We start from the raw sequence: 18,607 nt of genomic DNA on the forward strand, positions 1-18,607 counted from the left end.
TTCGCATCGCCCGCACATTTACGCAGCTACCCGTCGCTGCGGGAGCTCCTGTCAAAGCAATGAAATTAACGGCGGGCTAGAGGTAATTAACAGGCGTTTTAACAGGGAAGACAGACACCCAGATTCAGGCAGGAGGAGACTGGGTGACTTCTAATCGCACTGACCGCGGCAGCCACCGCCCAGGGCTCGCCGTGCCCAGCCCCGGAGGCCGCCCCACGGCCACGGCCACAGCCGCCCCGCGGGCCCGCTGCCGGCGGCTGCGGCCCCGCGCCTCAGAGCGGCGGGAGAGCGGGGCGGAGGGTGCGCAGGCGCAGTGAGGCTCAAGCGCGGAAGGGTGCGGCGGATGACATGACGCGACACGCCACGCCACGGGGGCGGGGAGGGCTCGTCCCCGCCCCTCCCGTCGCCAACGGTCGGCCCCGCACCCTCGCCCCGCCCACCGCCGCGGATGACCTGTAGTAACCCCGGTCCGGCCCGGGTGCTTCCCCCCCCTCATTCCTCGGGAGCCCGGCCCCGCGCGCCACCCTGCTCTGGCCAATCAGGAGGCGCCGTGCCGCATACGGAATGAGGGCGCCCGGCGGCGGCGGGCTGCCGAGCCGCCGCTGAGCCCAGCCACTGGCGCGGCGCGGCCGGGGGCGCGCACTCGGGCCGCGGCGGCAGGAGACGGCCGCGCCGGGGCGGGTAGAGGCGGCCGGCGGCGTGCGGGCGTCCTCTGGGCCGGGGCCCGGTGAGTGCGGGGCTTGCGGGCGCGGGGAGGCCTGCGCGGGGGTGGCTGCGTGGCCCTGCGCCGCCGGGACCGCGCCCGGCCGCGCCGTGGTGCGGGGCCGCCGGAACGGGCAGGCGGCGCCCCGCCGGGCCTGCCGGGGCCGCAACCCTGGGCGGGGCGGCCTCCCGCCGCCTCCGCGGGGGCGAACGCGGGCGCGGCGGCCATCCGAGCCGCGGTGGTGCTGAAGCGGCCCGGCGGGGTGGGGGGGCGGCGAGAGCCGCCCTCGGCCCGGCTTGCGGCGAGGGGCGGCCCGGCTGCGCGCCGCCGGGTCCCCCTGCGGCGGCGGGTCGGCCTCCATGCCGCTGTGAGGTGGTTACCGGCCTCGCAGGGCGCCGCAGCGCACGGGAGCGGCTTGCCGGCTAATGAGTGAAATAATAGGCCGTAACAGGCGCTCTTTTCTTGTGCTTTTCTTTGTGTTTCGGCTCTTACGTACGAGAAGGTGGAGAAAGCACGCCGTGAGTCACCGAGCCGGCCGCGGCCGTGGGGAGAGGGCTGCCCGCCGCGGCCCCGGCCCGTCCGGCAAGTGACGGCCCGCCGGTGCAGGGTGGGGGGACGCCGTGTCCCCGCCGCTTAACTGGAATGCCCCGAACTTGGGGTTTGGTACCGGAGGTGTGGCTGCGCGTAGTCTTCAGTCTCGACGCGCGGCTTGTGGTCTATAAGTGCATGTCATGTGAAACCGGAACAGTTGAAGGAGACGCGAATCGGAATTTCCAGTCGTATTTTACTGTTTTCATTGTGATTTCTAGGGGCTTGATGCTAGATTTAGTGCTGAGGTACGTTCCCTTCGTGGACTTGCTCAGGAAAGATAGCGGAGGGACATTCTTCACTCGGAAGCGTATGGGAGAGGAGCAGGCGTTAAAAGATTATTTCAGGTAGTTCTATAAACAGCATGAGGTTTGGTCTGTGGGACCCATACAAAATCTTTGGGAAATAAGCAAGCGGTAGCCTTCAGAAAAATTTAAACGGTGACTTGAATAAAAGTAGTTGTAAGGTAGTTTATGAGCACTGATAGATTTTTTTTTTTTTTTTTAAACTTGTGGGTGAAGTAATCCCCACAAAACATGTAATAATTATGTACGACAACTGGTATATAGTTTTTTTAAATGAGAAGTACTGCATTTTGTTTAGGAGTATCAGATTCTAGAACATGGCTTTTTTTGGCCTGTGACATGGAGTTGATGACACCATGTGTGAAATTCTTGTATTTAAATAGCCTCACTCACTAACTTTAAAAGTGCTGTTATCAATACAGAGTTTGTGAAAAAGAGCAAAACCAATGATAAATGATTTTGAGTACTTTTAAAAGTCTGTTAAGGGTAAGGGCACTCATTTTTACTCAAAATATTTTAGAATATTGTAGAAGTCTTAAGGAATATTTGAGTTGATGTGAAACTTTTTTATTATATTGTTCTAAGCATTGTGTAAAGAAAAAGCAGAAAATGAAACCAAAAAGATTTAATGCGATTTTTGTCTGGTTATGTTCTGTGGTAGAAATAGTCTTTCTCCAGAGTGAACTTAGTATCTCATTGTGCAAAAAATCGCTATGGCATATGACTTTTTTTTTTTTTTTTTTCTTCCTGGGGGTAAAAAGTAAAAGTCAGAAATGGTAGATGCGTTATCAGGTCTTAATTATGTCCTAAGAGAAAGATAATCATCTGGGTGCGCTCATAAGACTTTATACTCCTAACCATCTGCACCACTGAGAGAGCAAGCACATCTCCTGGTATTTTGCCTGTCCTGTGTGCTTTGAAAAATTAAGGAAAGACATCGTTAAGCCTGGTAATTCCTCCTTGTCTTGTGGATTTATGCTTCAGGAATGGTTGAAACTAAACATCATGACTGAAAGAGTTGATTTTCTTTGTAGTTGTTCAGCATGCTTGTATTATTAGTCCCTGAAACAGGAGGTAGGTCCAAATTTCATGCTTTGGATGTTCAGTTTTGATGGCTGGCTGACAAACTGGAGTGAATCTGATGGATCTGCTGATCTATGTGGTCTAGACTTCTGAAACACGTAACATGCTCAGCCTGTGGTATGGATCCAGTCCCTGTTGGCTAGTCAGGAAAGCAAGCTTCTTACTAATGGAAACAGAATCCCTTAGAGAGAAACAAACCTACCTAATTTCTTCTAAAATAGCCTGTTTGATCCTCAATAAGTTGTCGCTTAGTTCTGAAAGTTGTGCCATCTCCAAGAGTCCTATTCTTCTCAAAGTAATCATGAAGATAGTAAACCTCAGCCTCAGTATTCTGTATATTTCAGTTGTGTATGTGTTGGCGTACAGTGATATTTTGAGAGAGGTCTAACTTAGAGCTGCAGACAAGGGCAGGCTGTCCATACCCGTGCATCTGGAGTGCGCCAGGGCTTTGACAAAAGCACTATTAATGTCCTGAAGCGAGGTGTCAGGACTGTGGTGTGTTGAATCTGGTTGTGCTATGGGTAGTTCCCATCTTCCCTGCTCTGTCTCTCTTACGTGGAGGATCCTGATTACGTAAGACCACTGAGTAGAGGATGTTGGGCTGACTGTGCTGGTATGTGTAACTTTTCAATTTATGACACAGTTATAAAACCATAATGCCTATGAGAAATAATTTCTCAAATCAAGAGATCTGGTTCAGCTTGAAGCCTAAGAAAATCAGAATGGTATTTATTGGAGAACTGATAATCTTTGAAGAACTAGAGGAAATGTCTTCATGCTTGACTTAAAGCATGGTGGGCTCTTGCTGAACTGGTGAGCATTTAAGCCATTGATTCCCCCAGCCCACATTTAGTGCCAGTGTAGGGCTTTTATGCCTCCTTTCTGTAGACCAGTGAATGGTTTGAGCCACAATCGTACTAAAGACCAAATTTTTATCAGTGAATCATCAAGACATTTGGAACAAAGCAGCACACATAGCTCGGGACAAAATGCGAGAGACTTATGGATAAAGAATTCTTGTTCAAGGAGATCCAGCTATGGAGTAAATTTCCAGAAGGTAGCAGGAAGAACTGAATCCTGAATTGTTTACAAATCTACATTTCCTTTAAGAATACATGTTCCAGTGGAAGAGTAACTAAACTAAAGCGTGCCCTGACAAACAAGCTGCTACTTACTGCCACGGTGACAAAACCTAAGGAATAATGTGGTCTGATGCTGCAATGTTACCAGATGTTAAAGACTAAGTTCAGGGGGCCTGAATTCCACTCAAGCCCCTTTTCTCAGTCAATGGAGAAATCCAGGCAGTTTTGGAGAGCAATTCAGAGAATTTACGTAAGATGCTGAATGGGGAGCTGCCTGAAAGCCAGCTAATAAGAAATAGGAGGCAGAAGGATTTATGTGGAATTTAGGCCATCTGAATATGGCCCTAAGATGCGACTTAGTACTACTAAGTAAGGTGTATTAACACTAAGAAGACTTGGCTTCAATTTCTATCCATTTCATCTGCTGGTGATTACTAAGCAAATTTGCCATTTAAACAGCTGTTTAAGGGTGGGGCTTCCTGGCTTTGTTTCCTGGCAGGAGTCACCCCTTGCACCAGCACTGCCTGGGGACAGTCTGGCTGGGGAGCAGCTCTGCTGAGAAGGCCCTGGGGGTCGTGCTGGACAGCAGGCTAAGCATGGGGCAGCTGTGTGTGCTGTATTAACAGGAGCACAGCCACTAGGTCAAGTGAAGCGATTATCCCCTACCACTCAGCACTCGTTAGACCACAGCCAGAATATAGCATCCAGTTCTACTGCTCCCCAGGACAAGGGAGGTGTTGATAAACTGGGGTGAGTTCAGTGGAGAGCTACCAAGATTGTCTTGAGGTGTGAGCTTTTGCCTTGTGAGGAGAGGCAGAGGAGCTGTGCCTGTTGTTGAGCCTGGAGAAGAGAAGGCTTGGGGGTGCCCTTTCAGCACCTGCGGGGAGGTTTTCAAGAATGCGAAGCCAGGTTCTTCACAGTGCTGCATGGTGAGAGGACAGGAGACAGAAGGTGTGAACTGAAGTCAGAGAGGTCTATGTCTATAAGGCATTTTTCACTGTGAGGTCAGTCAAGCAGTGGGACTTGCTGCCTGGAGAGGTTGTGCAGTCTCCTTCCATGGAGGTTTTCAAAATCCAGCTGGATAAAGCCCTGAGAAACCAGGTATGATCTCATGGGTGACCCTCCTTTGAGCTGGAGGTTGAACTGGAGGCCCTCTGAGGTGCTTTCCCACCTGAATTATCCCATGGCTCTATTTAGTTTCTGCCCACAGAGCAGTCACAGTGGAAGTTTCTGAGCCAGCTTATTTAGGACTGCATGTGGTCTGGCAGCGCAGGTTTACTCATCGCACTTGGAGGAATATAGCAAGCACTCAATCTTAAGCAGCTCTCAAATGGTAGGACTTTGTTTAGTTATGCAGTTAGAGTTGGAGGAACTGCTCTTCACCCTGAGATCCTGATCTACAGCAGGGTTTGCCATGTAGTAAGGCCTGAAGGGCTCTTGAAGGTTTCAGTACTCTGCTTCAAGATACAGTTTGGGATCTAATGATTTTGAGGGTGTTGAAGGAAATCACCTGGGCAAGGCCATATCCTCATCACACCTCCTGAGTGGCTATTACTAAATCTAGGACTACAGGGAGAAAAAAAAGTACAGCTCTCTGAAGGAAGCTCAAGTCTTGTTCTGTATTACCTTCTAAATCAATTAGCAGAAAAGTTGTTCAAAGTTCAGAATGGTTTTAGACTTAGCCCATTTCAAAACTTGCAACAGTCTACTGATCCTTGGGAAGGAATTACTTACATGTGTCTTCTTGTTCCTTAAGTGAGCCTGCAGCTCACGGGAAGTCAAGGTGCTGATTTAGTGTCTGTAATCCCATAGGAGGAGGAGGAGGTGGTGGCAGTTTGTCAACACGTGTGCATTGGGAAGTTATGTTTCCCTCAGTGTTCATCAGTCTTGTTAATTACAAAGATGTGCTAGTTAATTACAGTATCTGAAATGGGACAAGCTGGCTTCTCAGTTGTATGAGTTTCCTGGAAAGCACGGAAGATAGGATTATTGAAAGTTACTGACTTAGGGATTTTCACTGTTGATAGTGGAAAACAGCAATAACAAACTGCAAGCCTTTTCCCATTTCACTTAAAAATTGGAAACCTAGTGCTTTGTTTTTTTAGGTACTGTGTAAATATCATCCTTACCCTGAATGCTTGTATCTGCTAGATGAAACCAGTATGAGACCTGGAAGGGGAAAATAGATAATAACGATTAGAATTGACTTGCTGAACATTAAGCAGCAGAATAGCAGTAGTACTGCACTGCCAGATCCAGTTCCCCATCTAGTTGCTGTGTTATGTTACTGTCTGCATAAAACATTCTCTCCTCCTGTGATAAACTCATAAGGATACTGTGAACTGAAAACTATATAAAATTTTTTCAGCATTTTTAGAGGGAAGACTTTTTCTGCCTTTCCCTTACTGCTGTCCAGGACAGGGTATGGATGGAACGTGCCTCATTTTGTTCAGGTTGATTACTGAGACATGCAAGAAACCTTGATCATGCGCAGGAAGGTTTTGCATGGGTTCTTTGCTTCTTGACCAGAAGACTTCAGAGCAATTAGTGCAGTATCATACATCAGTGTGTACGATGACATAAGGTTTATTGGATCAGACATACAGTATGATTTCTACCAACCAAAGTTTTAAAACAGTATCAGAATATAACGGTGGAGCATGGTCTGCAGTTGTTTCACCAAACCATTATTAAAATCAAAGTTTATGGGCTCATTCTGTGAGAACCTATGACAAATGTGGAAAGTGGAGCATCTATGGTTAGTTTTTAAAAGTTAGATGTGTGTCTAATTTGTGTTTGGTAAAGAGGATGTCTGTAGTCTGTGTTTTAAGTATGTGGGTATGGAGAAAGGCAGAAGGGAATGGGAGAAGCAGGAGGATTTAAGTGGTTATGTAGAGAGATGCATCTGCTTTTTTTGTCTGCAGATTTTGTAAGGATTTATGTGTTCGGTGAGTGCTGAAGAGGAGAGAGGTAAGGCAACAGGCATAGGAGGGAGACAGTGGTCCTGGTAATGCTTGGGCAGGGAGCTTGATTGTCTACTTGGCAAAATGTGGGTTCAGTCTGTTCTGCAGCAGTAAGTCCACAGACTACTTGGAAAGCTCTGTCTTGTCAGTCAGGGCTTGTGAGTCATTCATAGCTGCAGTTTAATTGTTCTGATGAAGTATTGCTGTGCTATATTGTTCTAGGGAAGCTGTGAATAGAGAAATGATTTTCCTAATGGACAACTTTGAGATGCCTAGAAAATATTTTCCAGTTCTGCAGTGCTGGTAACTGTGTAGATTTTGTGTTCCATCCCCTCGTCCCCCCAGCCTCAAGGGGCCGGAGCTGGGGGAAGATGCTTACAGAGATTTTTATCTAGTTCTCTTATAATCTACACAAATAGCTTAACCTGGTAACATCCAATGCTTTCAAGAACAAGGCACAAATCCACTTCCCAGTTGGGGTAGCAGGGCTGTGAGCCAGTGTGTGAGTGTCCTAGCCACAAAGCCAAGGCTGTTAGTGGGTGTTAGAAGGTGGTGTGAGGGTTTTTGATCAGGAATGCTAACTTAAATAGACATTCATAAAGAAACTTGTGACATCTTCTGTTTTCAAAAGTCAGTCATTTACCAATAAAATAAGTTTTATTTAAAAACAAACAAACAAACAACCTGTCCACATCCTGTGTTATGCATTCACTGATGCAGTTGTGGCCAGGTCCAGGGTGTGAAAGAATGGGGAGATCTGCTAGCCTGACTTTTTTTTCTGTGCATCTGTAGTTGTGTATACATCTAAGATAAAAAAGTCTTAAGAGTACAGTGATTGAAATTGTATATATTTTAATTACATCATTAGCTTAATCTTTCATGATTCTTTTGCAGAGCAAGACGTAATTCTTTTGGTTTTTGAAATGTTAGTGGCTCATGAAACAGAGGAAATATTTTATTTATATTCTTCTAGAAATATTTAATAGTTTATTCTGGACTCCCAACTTGTCAACTTGTATTAATTAATCTGACCATGTGTATAACGTGGGCAAAATAATTTTGCCTGAAAATATTCACAAAATTCCTGCAAATGCTGTTGGTACTATGACACCTTTCTCTTTTAAAAAGGTCAATATTCTTGTTTTAAAAACTTAGTGGTGAAGGCTTTACCCAGCCAGGTACTTCAGTAATTTGGTCATGTTTACATAATCAGAGTCTAAGGGTATGTTTGTTTTCCCTGAATAGAAAAACAGGATTCCCTTCTGCCAAAAACTCCATCTATCTTCATAGTGCTTGTATTCTGATTGTGGACTACTGACTTGAAATATCTCCTGTGAGGACTTAGTTACCTCCTCACCTTCATCCCCTCCAGTCCCTGTCTGTGGGCACTGGGTGTTGTCCTCTGATTTTCAACACCTGTGTTCGCAAGTTTTATTTTTAAGGGTGACACCTAAGGACTTGGAGCTGAGAACCATGCTTCTGTAATGCTTCTTCACATAGAATAAAATGGTCTCTAATTTAATGAGTCCTTGTTTTGCATTTGTTTCATGTTATGCAATTGTTGGGCATGTTCGTAACTGATCCTGCCTTGCTTTGCTTACAAAAAAGAGAGAATAATAAGAGAGAAGAGGATATTCATTCCAGTGTGGTGGAGGAGAGAGGTTGTCCTGATACTCTCTTAGTTCTAAGGTTAGAAAATAGGATGATATCTCAAATGAGCAGGGCAGGCATCCTTTTGCTGTACTTAAATAAATTACAGTGCTGGATTTTGAACAAAGGAGTCATTTCCCCCAAGCAGTATAGATATAAAACCTAGATAAAGTAGCTCTTTAGGAAAACACTGAATTTGAAATATTTTATTTTTCCTTTGCTATTTCTTTCTTTTGTAATATTGTGTTCCCCACTGTCCCTAGAACTTCAGAGCAGCCAAAAGAAGTAAAAACCTTATAAAGTGCTTTGTGGTAAAAAAGCCTTTTGAATCTGGAGTTAAATAATCCAAGTAATTTTTTAGCATTAGGTTCTGAAAAATACTAGGAGAAAGGCAGTTTCTGTGCATTGCAGCACAATTGGGGTATGTGTTCAAATAGAACTAATATTGAAGTATTTCTGTTAAAACAACTTTGGAGTCAACAGTAATCAAAAAGGTAAACCTGTGTGTGTTTAGGAGATGGGATTTCACAGATACTAATGTAAGCAGTCTAAGAAACAGAAGACTCTTTTTGAGAATAGGTTTATAACTTGTGGCAGAGGTAAGATTGCTAAAAGTGTACTTGAATTGCATGTTCACAGAACTTTGAATGAGCAGATCTCATTTATCCCTTTCTATTTGTGCTCAGGAGAAGCTCCACAAGTTATTTTCTGCATTTATATGGTTGCTGGAGTGAAGTACTGCTTTTGGTATGTCTTGCTTAGTCATTGTGGAGAGGTTCACTTCATGAGGTATGAAACACCCAGTGAGTCTTGTGCAAGTGTTGGCTTGAGGCAGCATTTCCTGGGTCTGTGATTTTTATAAATTGCGTTCCTATTGCTTTTCTGCTCTGTGGCTTGGGGGGGATCTCTTCGTTATATGGAGAGTGAATGTTACAATACACAGCTTGAAGTGTGCACATGGGATTGGGAGCAGTAGTCTTTCCCTGAAAAGGTAGTGGTCCCCTCTGAGGGACTTCTGACTTCCATTGCTGGCCAGAGGAGAGGGATTGCTCCTGTTCTGGAGCTGTAGACACCACAATGGAAAGTGGCAGGGAGAAAAGCAGATGTTCCTGTGGGAACTTCTTAATTAAATTTTTTTTGGTAGTAAATCCCTGTAGATGACTGGACACAGCGATGTTGTTAAAAAAACCAAACCCAAACACACCAAAACCCAAGCAAATGGAATGTGAAAATGTATTTAGCCTTCAAAAGAGAATGTGTATTGAAAACATCAACAGCTCAGCCTCTCAAATTAAGTGGTGAAACATCCCATTTTATCACTTTGAAAGCTTTGATTATGCTGTGGATGTCCTTATTCCTTTGAAATGTATTGTAAAGTACCTCTTGAAAGTATTGTTCATCTGGCTGATGTTTTTCTTGTGAGGAACTTCTCTAAAGACATGGAATAAAGCCTTCACTTTTTCTTCTGAAGCTATATCATCATTTTGCTCTCTCAGATTTGCTTTGAGTGTATTCATCTGCTGCTTGCTCTTTAAAGAGGTTCTGGCTTAAGGTTATCCCTAACAAAAGCCCATCAAATAAGGAAGAAATGTTACAGAAAAAAGGCAAAGACAATATAAATACATGGGTTTACCAGATTTTGGAGCTGGCCAGCTGGTATTTTTTAAAAAATGAATATAGGATAATGGGTAATAATTTCTACTGTCACACTACATGAACTCCAGTTCATCTAAAAGTAAATGAGAACATTTTTATGCATGTATAGCTTTTTCTAGAGGAAAAAACAGAAGGACCTTTACTGCTAAAAACCTCTGGTATCGTTATGTTAGATTTTTGTTCTGATCTGACGAATACATGACTAGAATACTACACACAACCAGATCGAATATACAGCAACAGAACATCTATTTCTGTTTTGATTTTTAAGAAACAAACAAACCAGACCTGTTCACTCCTTAGCATTTCAGATTTCCCATAAATTAGAGAACTGATCTAAGGCTGTATTTTGTAGAAAATGGCATATCAAACCAACCTGGTCGGTCCCTTCAATTCAGGTGGAAAGCAGAGTCTGCCTCCCAGTGGAAGTACTTAAGAGGATTGTCTTAAACAATTGGAAGATGATTGTAGGAATTTGGAGAGTGATAAACTGGCAGCAATAACGACTGTTACTCCATTTCTACAGTAGCCAAAGGTTGGGGGTAATGATGAAGCTTCTGGGTTTTTTTTATGCAGACTTTTTTCATACTGTATATGCAGTGGTTTTGGTGTTCTTGTTTAAGTGCTCTTCAGTGTTTAATTTGTATCTGTGGTTTAAAAATGTAGCAGTATACTTGGGAAATTGGTGGTTTTGTCTCTCTTCCACAGTTAATTTGCAGATAGCAAAGTTACTCAGGTCTTCTCCAGGAGTAAGGTACTTTATCCATTAATTTCTTTGCTTCTCTGAAACAAATTTGAAAACATTTAATTTAGTTTGGCGTTACGCATCTCTTAAATGCTCTAATAACTGCTTATGAGAAGGGATGGAAGCAATGTATTGACAATATCTGCTAAATCAAAGTGCCCGAAAGGAGTAAGACACTTGTTTGCCATGAAGCAGTATTATGTAGTGGGAAGAAAAGGAGAAAAAGATGTAGCAGCACTGGATTGTGTTCCTGGCATAGCTATTACTTTATTGAATGGCTTTAAATAAATGTTTTTATCACAATGTTTTCTTCTCTGTATTAATAGTAACAGTGATGTTAACTTCTTGGGAAGTGCTTTCAGGTTAGCTGACAACAATTGTTACCTTAGAACTGTGTTTTATTACTCCTACTAATAGAAGATGAATTCATCAATCCATTAAATATTTAATCTGTCTTGTATAAGTTAAAAAATTAACTTATTTAAGGAAAATAAGTTTTAAAATGTTTTGAATAGGAAAATTTCTAAGATACGGAATTGCAATGGGGTTTGTGTTTTCAGCTGATTTTAGTATCTTGGGTATTTGTATCATAGGTAATGGTAGGAGTGCCTGTTTAAGTGTTGCTCCTGAATTAGTGCTGAACTCATTTTGAATTAGTTTTACTTTTCACCTGTAACAAAGGTTTAAACTTCAGTTTGTAGCCCGTGCAGTCAGACTGTGCATTGAAAGTCCCATAGTTTTTTTTGAAAAATAAAGCTGTTTGTCTACTTTGTGATTGTCACTTTAGCTTTCAAGTCCTCATAAATATTACTGTCTTTGTTTCATTAGAAAGGAGAGGATAGATTGACGAACCTGAGCCTCTCTCTCCTGCAACACGCAGTGATATTTCATACAAGTGAGGCATGGAAGTCTGTAGAAGAGATTGATGGCAAGTGGACATTTTTAACACCCGCTTACCATTACCTTTTTAGAAATAACTGGATATACCAAGGATCCACGTAAGAGAAAGCACAGGTCTTTGTCCTCAAGAAATGTCAACTGCTTCTAATTTAGTTCTGTGCTACCACATGTGTCTCCCTGTTGTCTGCCACTGCTAGGTGTGATTCCCCCCCCCATTAGTGTAAATGGGCCTACCCAGAGGAAAAGAAAATGTTAATGCTTTGCAAACTTTTCTAGATAATAAAACTATTTCCTCTGTCTCAAGGTTTAGTTAATATTGTAGAAACTCTCTCCTTAGAGTAAAGGACTTCTGCCGTTCATGTAGTTCCTATTGTTAGAGTATCTTGGTGTCTAACAAGCACGTAATAATGTATTTATCCTAATAACATACCTTCTGTTATTACCTAGGTACCTAGGCTGCCTCCTAAGGAAATAGGGGTATCATTTTACAAATGTAGCATTAAGGTGTGAAGGACATAAATTAAACTCCTTTGTATTTATAGGAATGTTTAGCAGCCTACATCCAAAGTTTAAAGGTGTTTAGGCTGTTGCACTTGAAACCACCAAGGGGGAGCTCCAAAAAAAGTAAGTAGTGAAAGCAGAAGGTTAATCCTCCAGACCACAGCTCTTCTCTGATCCCACAGTGTACTGGTGATGACAAGTCACAAGGCATTTTGCATATGGGTCTGTGCTGATCTTGGTTCTCCTACAGCCAAGAGTGGAGGCTTGATTTACAGCATGACTGCCAGGCTCCTTCCCTCTCCTCCTCCAGCTCTGTGTTCCCTCTTTGCCAATGGCATTAATGCCTGTCTATTCATGGTTACCCAATTTGAGGTAGCAGAAGAATAACTTCTTTTGTAGTGCTAATTTTCTGTTGATTTAGGTGCCTGCAATGACTCACCCTAGGCTCAAGTAAGTACCAAAGTTGATACAAAGGAAAATCCACCCTTCTGTCCTGAGAAGCAGAGGGTTTAAAGTGGATCAGCAAGCTAATCTGACTCATTCCTAGCCACACAGGCACTTGTGTGTTGGTACAATGGAGGGAAAGAGCTGGATTACGTTTTCAAGCAGCCCAGCATTAAATCTGCTTGAGCCAAACTGAAACCATACCCTCAGGCCACGCACTTCATGAGCAACCTTGGCTGCTCCAGCAGTCTGTTAAATGCTTACCTTGGAAACTGGTTTGTTCCATGTCATGATGTGTCATTCCTGATGGTCTGTGTGTGCCCTCGTATACTTTTCAGAAACACAATCGTGCACAGAAGTGCCCGACTTGCCATCAGAACTGGAGTTCAGTTGTGGATTTGCTTATGCTGAAGCCTCGTGGCGGGTGAGTTGTGTGAGCAGGACTGGGAGTGCTGAGGTGGCTCCGGCAATCTGCCTGCGTGTGTTTACGATCCCCAGCAGAGCAACTGGAAGCATTTAAAGAGCCTGAGTATTCATTCACCCAGGGTTGTGCAAGATGTTGGTCACAGCTGGAGGCTACAGGGTGATCTGAACAAGGTAGCTCAAAATTACCCTAGATGTGCTTGCAGAGAGTAGTTACTCTCCCCATGTCCAGAAAATCTGTGTCTTTTGAGAGAACAGCCATAATCAGTAGTAATTTTGGTCTCCCACTATACCTCTTTCTGTGCAAGCTAATAGCAGTTCACAACGTGTAGCGGCGAGGAGGGCAAAGTCCAGGGAGAGACAGATTATCTCTTGCTCAGGACTTGGAGTGAGAAATCAAGGATTGGAGGTGATGTGGGAATTAATTTCATTCTGGGTCTGCCTGCCTCAAAGTTTCATGAAAACCTCCGGCTGAGTGTAGGTCAGACTGTTGTCCCCCAAATGGGGTACATTTACCCGGTGTGCAAGCCAATACCACAGAGTCAAGGTATTTTCAAACTAATTTCACTGATGCGCATGAATGGGTGCCTGTCTCAAGACAGCACATGGTTGTTTGAAAAATCCTCACATTTATACACTTAACTAATACATATTCACTGTTATTTTCCTTAATGATTTGTTCTTTCTTCTTTGCCCCTCAGGTAAATTAGTGCACAGACTCTGTCTTCTTCCCTAGTTGTCTTTTTAGTAGGTGGTATCAGTTGAGTAGGTGGTCAATGAGTTTGTGGTCACGATCTTCCCCTGTAGGAATTACCTTTTACCTACTTCTTCCCTAATCTTGGTAGTTCCAAGCGATTCTTCAAGGTTTATTGACCAGACCACAGTCCATAACCTTTTCTGACATAAATGTAAAGCCCCATTGTCTAGTAGTTAGTTCCTAAACCCTAAATCATGTCTAGTTATTGTTTCCCTATTTTAAATATTAATTGATGAGGGCTGTACACAGGACTTTAGCACTGCCTGGTTATTTCAATCATATACATATTAATCAATAACAAGACTGTTACAGCCATGCAATCCTATTCTCCTCGATCTTTGTTTAGCAAAGGTTATTTAATAACTGTAACAAGCCCTGCGTGGTCAGGTAGGGCTGTTGAGGAAGGTACTGCTGCTAGGTTTGTTTTCAGTGGGTGGTGGTAACTGACGGGTTGGTGCACCAAGCATTTTTTTTCCTCCCTGTTGCAAGCAGATGTCCTTTTGGACAGAGCTGTGGATCTGTTCTCCACTTGACTTAATAGAGGCAGTCCATTTTGGAACAGCATTTCAGGTCTGCCTAGTGAAGGGTTTTGTGGATGTTTGAGGTGTGTGTGGAAGGTCTCCTTTGCTCTAGGAGTGATGCTGAGGCCCAGGCAGCAGCCTAGGGAAAGGTGGCATGGAGGGGCAGGGAGGCTGGAAAATAAGCAAGCAGGGGACAAGGACAGCGTTTGCACTTGCATGGAAACCATTGGGCCTGGGAGAGAAGGGACCACCAGGATGGCTTGGAGGGAGGTGGACCCTGGGGAGCGACATGGGTCCTGTGAGCAGTCCCAGGGCAGCAGCTCTCTGGGGATGTGGGAGGTGGTGGGGAGGAGAAGCTTGCTGTGGGGAGCAGCAGGGGGGGTGAGTCAGGGAGCTGTGGTGGGTCCTTGCGCTCACTTTGCTGTCACTTCAAATTTGGGGAAATGTGCTGAGCACCAACTCTTCTCTGGGACCCAAGGTATCCGTTTCCACCATTCTCTAGGGCTTGTTGGGATTTCTGTCCTCTCTCTTTCAAGAAATGTGTGAAAACACTTCTGCTGTAGCTGTGAGGAACATCTGTTTTCAGATATAACTATGTCTTAAATCCATATTGCAAAACAGATCTTCTGCTTAGATGGGTATACGTTTAGGATTCTTTCCTCAGCACCATTCATTACCTCAGGCTCTACCTCACTTCATAGTGAAGGGAGTTTCCTTGTGAAGCATAGGCTGTTGCTTCTGTGTACATTTGGTTTTCTTTTCTACTTTTATATAGAGGAGTACATGAGTATTTATAAATGAATAACAGTAATTTGTTTTTATAGATCTCTTCTTTTTGTAAAAGAAAAGCTCATTTGCTGAATGCTAGCAAAAAAATGTTTTCACTGGCAGCTCTAATAGTAGTAGATGTATTAAAAAACCTGCTTCCTTAGGGTTGTTAATGTTTCTTTTTAAGTCCAGATGTAAACCGGTAGAGGCTAATTTCTGATACAGTTAAAATTCTGTATTATGGGCTTTGTTATATTGTCTTCAGTACTCAAATTGTTAGTTTTTATAATGAAGATACCAGGCAATACATGAAGATACTCAGTTATTTATTTTGTCCAATAAAGCCTAACCCTGTAAATAACCTTTTTATCTTTTCCATGAATGTTAACAAATCAGTTTTTTTGCAAGATTTGCTGATAAGAGAAATCTAATGTGTGTTCCTGTGACTATAAATTGTTGATGAAAATGTTTTTTTGCAAGGGTATTTTGGAATCTCTGGGTTTGAGTTTGGTTTTGTTTAATTAGTACGTGTGAAAGCATGGAAGTCAAGAAATGGAGCAGTGAGCACCCTGGGTACTTACCTCAAGTAGCAAATAGTCAATCCACTGAAACTGTTTTCTGGAAAAGATTATCTGTGTAAGAACTGAATAGCTGTGTAAATAATAACTTTTGCAGACAGGTAGTAGGTACAAAATGTTTATATTTGCTGCATATTTTAAATGTGAATTGCTGACACAGGTTTTTAAGTAAGACTAAAGCGTACAGGAATATTTATTACTTAAGCTGAAGTGTATTCTCTGTGTAGATAGATATGCAAAGATAGGTACATTTTTTCCACTCCAAATGGTAGAAACAGTGTTACACTGAAAGACATTGGGGAGTTAGAATTTGTCAGGGAGGCAAGTAGCATGAGCTACTGAATTTAACTAATGCTCTTCCAGGTACCTTGATTATGCTGGACTTGAGTACAAACCATGACTATGTTGTGTGTTACAGCTGGCTTTATTTTAACTTAGCTGTCGTGGGCCTAGACTCTCCAAGGTGATACGGTGCAGTGTTAAATGAGCAAAAGGTTTTATTTATTTATTATAAAAGACAAGTGAAAGAACGCAGGGTGTGTTTTATAATTGCCATATTTAATGGGGATTTTCCGTTTTTAGATTTCATGCAGTTGCCTGTGACAGCTCCTGTTGAGTAAACCGAGACGGGAACATCTTGTGTCGGCTGTTGTACCTGTACCTGCCACGATGAGAAGTTGCACAAGGTTTCTTTTTCTTGTTAATTCATGCTTTTATTGTAGTATAATTATTATAAGCAGGTCAATTAGTAAACACATTCCTTTAAGGATTTTTTTTTCTCATTTAACAAAAGTTTTCTTCTAAAACTAAAGGGTATAACAGTATTAGTATAAATAGTATATCAGGCCAAATCACTGATTATGTATTAAGCAGGATCAGTCCTGAAAACTGCCACCTTACTTCTCCTGACTCATTCGTGAGTATGCTGGTTGCTTCTTCTCTTTGCTGTTGAAAAAAGTGTATAACTTTTTACTTGTGGTCTTATTCTTTCCCATTTGGTGACTGTGTCATGAAATGGGATTACATATAAACTGAACAGCTATTATATGTATGCAGAAACATTTGCTTGCACAGTTTTTCTGTAAGTTGTATTCTTGCATGAATTAGCAGCTCTTTCCTCCAGGATTTAACCTGCCAACCTTTCCTGCATCACTAGTCAGGGTTTGAACACCGATTCCTCAAAAACCCCAGCAGGATTATGTGAAACCAGAATGGTTGCATGTTCTATAAGAGCCTGAGTGTTTATGGCTAATCTGCAGATCGAACGACTAAGTTAAAATATTTTCACGTCGTGTATTTTTATTTGTCAGTGATTAAGCAAGTTACCTAAGAAGAAAATTCCAGTATTGTAAAGGCAGCGGACTTTCTTGCAGTGTCATTGCTTAACTAATGCTTATGAAAACTGCTTAGGATCCTGTTGTCCTCTGCTTTCCATTCCCTGCCCCAAAATGTTGGGTTTACTTACCCTCTTTTTATGGTCAAAAGCAGTCATATACTTCCAAAATTAACAAGGTGACCACAAATTGTATTTCAATGATATTTTAAAGTCCCAGAATAGTATTTCACTAAGTCTTCCAGAGATTTTTTTGTTTTGTTTGGTACTTTTTTTAAAGGCAGAATATTAAACAGCAAACAGTGCATCCCTTTCAAGCCTTTCAAATTTGATATAACCTTGAAAATTTCCCTAAAACTTTTCATTTTCAGATTAGTTCTGCAATTTGATTATTAATTACGTATTTTCACATTGAGTTTTTAAAATACCATACATTAAAGGTTCAAAATAGCAATTGTTATAGAGAAAAATGCACATGCAAACATTGTATCTTAATGAAAACAATCTTTTTCTTTTACAATGTCATTAAAACTGGGGTATTTTGGGGAGGTTAAATGACCTTTTTTTTAATGCCACCTGCCCCCCCCCCCCCCCCCCGCCCCAACCATACTGTCATGTTCAGCTGCATTGGTTTTGCTTGCAGTAAAAGATAATTGTCTTACTCCTAGCACTCCAGTCTCAAGTTAGGGATAAGTTTTGCTTCTACATTGTCATCAAAATTATTTTTTTATTGGATGCTTAGTGATCCATTTAGCTGACTTTGATGTTCTGCTGGGAATGGCAATGATAAATCTGTTGGATGAAGGCATTTTAAACTGTATCTCCTTTGCTTACCTGGAATTTTTCTCTTCAGCAACATAGCAAACAAATAAATGAAATGATGAGTTAAAATGCATGTTGTGTTCTTCAGTTAATACAAGGAAAGAGGTGGAGCCTTTACACTGCCACCAAGGAACTTCCTTTGTGTCGTGGCTCAGCCCTCTTTAGAACCATCACCCTACAAAGATGTTGGAACTTATCCTTCTAATGAGAATACTAGAATATATTTTTCTTGCTTGTTCAAAAAGGGACTGCACTTTTCCCACTCCCAATTACAATCCCACTCCCAGTTACAAGCATAGGTGCTTTGTAAATATCACAGTCTGAAATCAATTGCCAAATTGTTAGACACTGGCACAGGAGCACTCTCTATTGCTAAAGTTTTACTGTCTCCTAATTGTAAGATTTTAAAGAAAGAAAAATGGAGTCTTATTTGGCCTTTAAGGCAAGAAACTACATTTGCAAAGATAGTTTTTTTTTATCCCTAAAAAATTACATTTTAAGTGAAAAAATATTTTTGTAAGTGTTAATTTTTAAAAGAAACTGTGAAATAGATTACTTGTAATAGCCTCACTTTACTGAAGGAGAAACTGAAATAATTAGCAATTTACTTAGGGTAACAGATGTGTATCAGAGTAGAGTTCTAGAGCTGGATGCTTACTTTTCTGAACCAGGGTGACATTCCAAAATATTTCCCCTTAGTCTGTCCTGTTGGAGTGCTCTATAGACCCTGTCTTGCGATGCAGCCTTTATGAAATGGTGGTCATAGCACAATTTATGATTTCCAA

The 18,607-nt window shown here is 42.4% G+C and overlaps 1 protein-coding gene across 7 annotated transcripts in view; it reads left to right on the top strand.

Annotated features, from left to right (window-relative positions):
- Positions 1-562: 562 nt before the first annotated feature.
- The window catches only part of ACSL3 (acyl-CoA synthetase long chain family member 3), a 55,098-nt gene continuing 37,053 nt past the window's right edge, over positions 563-18,607 (top strand). For 2 of the 7 annotated variants that reach the window (XR_008237395.1, XM_052802913.1), the window contains exons 1-2: positions 563-727; positions 16,250-16,353. The gene's annotated coding sequence lies outside the window, so the exon portion shown is untranslated. Of the gene's footprint in view, positions 728-1,512; positions 1,639-12,958; positions 13,045-16,249; positions 16,354-18,607 lie in introns of those variants that run through there. The other 5 variants (XM_052802908.1, XM_052802911.1, XM_052802907.1 and 2 more) reach the window with 5 other exon arrangements.

The sequence above is a fragment of the Harpia harpyja genome, chromosome 12, assembly GCF_026419915.1.
Source record: "Harpia harpyja isolate bHarHar1 chromosome 12, bHarHar1 primary haplotype, whole genome shotgun sequence".
Classification (NCBI taxonomy): domain Eukaryota; kingdom Metazoa; phylum Chordata; class Aves; order Accipitriformes; family Accipitridae; genus Harpia; species Harpia harpyja.